Here is a 5,000-nt window from a genome sequence, read left to right as displayed (position 1 = left end):
AAAAAAGAACCATTGGAAGCCCAATAAAGAACTATTGGAAGTCCAATAAAGAACCAGTGGAAGCCCAAAAAAAGCCCAATAAAGAACCATTGGTAGCCCCATAAAGAACCATTGGAAGTCCTATAAAGAACCATTGGAATCCAAAAAAGAACCATTGGCAGCCTATCAACTGGGAAAGCAGTTGGACAGCTAAGTAGAAATAGAGAGAGAGAAAGGAAGTATAATAAAGGGATAAAAAAAAAACAAGTGCACCTAGGAGTCGAAAGAATGTTGTAAGAAATTTCAATTAATGCCGGGAGTGCAACGCTTAAGATGCAATGGTATTGGTGGTACCCCTCCACAATGCAGGAATTTTCCCACAAGAATAATGGTTTTGATATTTAGGGGTGATACTGTCTTCATTTCTAAATATATCTATCGTGAATGATTGATGTGTATATATATATTATATACAGTGTATATATATATATATATATATATATATATATATATATATATATATTCATATATATATATATATATATATATATATATATATATATATATATATATATATATATATAATATATATATATATATATATATATATATTTATACATTATATATATAATATATATATAAATAGGTATAGAAATTTATAAGAGAATTCATTCTCTCTCTCTCTCTCTCTCTCTCTCTCTCTCTCTCCTCTCTCTCTCTCTCTCTCTCTCTCTCTCTCTCTCAGTAAATAGTTATGCTGCTGCACACCGTTCTTTTATGCAAAGAATCGACCAACCCAAGTAAAGAAGTTCATTTTTACATATAGTTTTCGAGTAGTTACATTTTTCTTCTTTTCTCCTTTCTCCCACATTCTACATAAGAATATCCATTGGATTTTTATTTCAAATTGTTTTACGTCAAAGCGATGCTTATTATCCTGAAATAAGAGTTAGACCCAGAGAGAGAGAGAGAGAGAGAGAGAGAGAGAGAGAGAGAGAGAGAGAGAGAGAGAGAGAGAGTAACGTAATCTCATTACCCGACAGGCCACCGAAAAAAAATATTAAAATAATTCAAAGTATTTCAACTTGGAAGAAAACACACCCAAGAATTTCAAACAAAAGTAAACCACTGAAAAAAAAAAACTCAATTATTAAAATTCATGACTAAGTATCACGACGAAGCTGGGAAACATTGAACATTATTTCATTACCTTGCAAGGCACCGGACATTACCAAAATAAGCTTTAAAATAAAAAAAAATCCTTTGAGAGTATAATTGTGACGTTGTGGCAGCGGAGCCACTGAAAAAAAGAAATACCCCTTCATGGAAGCAGAAATAATATCTGAACAGAGGCTTTGCGCAGTGTATCCTCTTTAAAACAGTATTCCCCCACCTCTTTGATCACGATTGATGGGGGACTCGCGACTACCAAAGCTTCAAGTTCGGTGCCTTACACACCCCTACCATTACCACCGGCCTCCCCTATATACATGAAAAGCCCTCTCGTATCCCCATGCCGTTCCCAACCCTCTCCCTCCGGAGGATAGGCCAGCCCCCTCAACTCCAGTATAGTCACCAGCGGCCCCGTTCCCTTGAAACTCCATAAAAAGGGAGAAATCGGTTTGTGGCATCGCCATAGAAATAGCTCCGGAATAAGCTGGTTCTGTTTTATCAGTTTCATATCAATTCATGAAATTATTCAGAATTTCAGCGACTCAAATTGCGTTCGATTAGGTTCTCTTTAATTATGCTCAACTCATTATTCCGGTCCACTTCTTATGACTGTAGGACACACTAATAAAGTTCAACTTGATTTTAAAAAATCTAGAATATTCATATTTTTAAGGCAAGAACCCAAAATCCTCATTCTCAGATGAAATTAATCGAGTAATATATATATATATATATATAATACATAGTACATATATTACAAATCTAAACACACACAGACACACACACACACATATATATATATATATATATATATATATATATATATATGTATGCAAATATACATATATAAATTCATACGTTACATGTATATTATATATAAGTATATTTTTCAATTTTGTAAATATATATATATATATATATATATATATATATATATATATATATATATATATATATATATATATAAAATGTATGTAAATTCACACAGACTGTCCTTGGATACGTGTTAGCACATAAATATCATCTTCATCATCAGCCGTCTTTAATCCACTACAGGACAAAGACCTCAGACTATGTCATTCCACTTCCATCTATTTAAGGTCTTTCTTTGCCCGTCAAAACCCGTAAACTTTCTTAGTTCGTCAATTCATCGTCTTCTCTTCCCTTCCCTGCTTCGTTTGCAATCTCGAGGGCCCCATTCTGTTATTGTTTTTCTCCATATATTATCTGTCATTCTCATTTTAAGATTTGCCTTCGTACATTTCTTTTTCTTACTTGTTAGAATATCGTATGCTTTAGTTCACTCTCGTATCCATGTTGCTCTTTGTCTGTTTCTTAGTGTCAAATTCATCGTTATTCTTTCAATAGCTCTTCGAGTTGTAACTAGCTTGTGTTCCAATGCTTTAGTACAGCTCAATGTTTCGGATGCATACCTGGTAGGATCATCTGATAAAATACTTTCTTTTTAGAGAAAGTGGCATTTTACTTTTCATAATCATTTTGTTTACAAAAAGCCTCTATCCCATGCTCATCCTTCTTTTAATTTCCGTCTTATATCCTTGGGAAACACTTAACCGTCTGTCCTAAGCATGTATATTCATTACCAATCTTTAGAGGTTCGTCCATAATCCTTATTTGTTGTCTGTCTGCATTTCCATTAAACATGACTCGTATTTCTTTCCAGTCCTATATTTCTGTTTTCTCTATTCAAATCTATCATCTTTTGCAATTCCTCTCATTGTTCACTAAATAGAATTGTCATCTACAAATTCTAAGTTGTTAAAGTATTCCTCATTACTGTTAATTCCTATATTTTCCCATTCTAAATACTTTAAAACTTCCTCTAACCACGATGTGAATAATTTAGAAGAGATGAGGTCTCCCGGTTTAACTACTTTCCTAATCAGAATTTTTTCCCTTTATGAAGTTCCAAGATTGCTGTATTTTACGTATACTGTAGATATTTTCAAGCGTTCTAATAAAAGATTCACCCATAATATTTACAGTATATACACACACACACACACACACACACACATATATATATATATATATACATACATACATACATATATATATATATATATATATATATATATATATATATTATATATATATATATATATTATATATATATATATGTGTGTGTGTGTGTGCTATACATTTGAACCTGTCATCCCTTCCTTCCTGTGTCGGGAACAGAATTTTATTTGATAATTGAACCTTCATGAGAATGTACTAATTTCCAATACACCTAAAATACTGTATTTAATTTAACAAACTTTGGTCTTATTTAAAAAAAAAAAAAACAAATAAAAGCCAAATTCAATAATTAATCAGTAATATTGAAAAAAATATTTAGGATGTAAGTTTTTCTTTTGAGGGAGAGAGAGAGAGAGAGAGAGAGAGAGAGAGAGAGAGATTTTGGTTAAAATCGTCTTTCTTTTTTTTGTGTGAGAGAGAGAGAGAGAGAGAGAGAGAGAGAGAGATTTTGGTTAAAATCGTCTTTCTTTTTTTGTGTGTGTGTGAGAGAGAGAGAGAGAGAGAGAGAGAGAGAGAGAGAGATGAAGTGCATGCACGAGAGGTAAAGTCGTAAAATCGTGCTTGGATTCCATAAAAACACTCATGATATTTCAGCATAGTGATTTTTTTTCTAAAATAAGAACTTTTAAGCCAAAGAAAATGAAAAGATTTGAAAAAAAAAAAACATTCTAGTCCGGTTAAGTTAGTAGAAATGTACTTTCTCGTTTACTAGTTGAACTGCTTCATTAGTTTTCGCAATTCCATTTGGCAAAACTTTAGTTTTTTTTTTTTCATTAAGAATAACTCAAAAGAATTTTGCTTACTTATTCTTGATACACTATTAGTTGAAACTGTGCGACCAACTCCCAGGAGGCATAAGAACGGGACATAAGTATAGAAGGAAACAATAGAGAATATGAAAGTATGAAACATTGATAGAAAATAAATTGGTTGATTTTTGGTGCCACTTTAGAATTCTTTCTGGTATATGCCAGCAGAATATATACTGTAGTTCCAAACTGCGGATTGTGCACGAACCCACTAAAGAAATACAATAATATACAGTATATTTTATATACATACATATGCATGTTATATATATATATATATATATATATATATATATATATATATATACACACACACGCATATATATATATACACACATATATATATATATACACATATATGTATGTACACACACACACACACATATATATATATATATATATATATATATATATATATATATATATACACATATATATACATGTACATATATATGTGTATATATATAAATATATATATATATATATATATGTACATCTATATAAATAAATAAATGCAATATTAATATACCAAGCATATAAATGTGTGCGACTAACATCACCTGCAAAAGGATGCGTCTCCCTTGACGGTGTACTCTCCCCGTAAGATGGCATCACTAGACAAGTACGTTTTTAACAGATTTCTCAGATAAAGCAAGACAATAACATAACGTAGTCCAACAAGTTATATTAAAAAAAAAATAAAAATTATAATGCAGTTCATAACATGATAGTAGTATTTACTTACCTCAGAAATTTGCAGTGTGAAGAACTGATCGCAGAGAAATCACCAATAAAACACTGTAAAAAAAAAAGATAAAACTTGATAAAACGAAGCCCAATGATGGAAGAATCATATATAATAAAAAAAATCTACAATAGCATTTAGTAATAAAATAGGTTAAAATTTAGAAAAAAAAAATTGTTCCATAACCAAGATAAACAAAGACGGACATCAGGCTGTCGTAAACCCTCGTCAGAAAGGGGGAGGAGGGAGGG

At 31.3% G+C, this 5,000-nt stretch overlaps 1 protein-coding gene across 2 annotated transcripts in view; it reads right to left on the bottom strand.

The window, feature by feature from the left end:
- The window catches only part of LOC137625917 (transcriptional repressor p66-beta-like), a 517,558-nt gene that overhangs the window by 300,735 nt on the left and 211,823 nt on the right, over window positions 1-5,000 (bottom strand). For both annotated transcript variants that reach the window (XM_068356908.1, XM_068356917.1), the window contains exon 3: window positions 4,750-4,802. The gene's annotated coding sequence lies outside the window, so the exon portion shown is untranslated. The remainder of the gene's footprint in view (window positions 1-4,749; window positions 4,803-5,000) is intronic.

This window comes from Palaemon carinicauda, chromosome 33 (assembly GCF_036898095.1).
Source record: "Palaemon carinicauda isolate YSFRI2023 chromosome 33, ASM3689809v2, whole genome shotgun sequence".
Classification (NCBI taxonomy): domain Eukaryota; kingdom Metazoa; phylum Arthropoda; class Malacostraca; order Decapoda; family Palaemonidae; genus Palaemon; species Palaemon carinicauda.
This window is presented reverse-complemented; position numbering and strand designations above follow the sequence as displayed.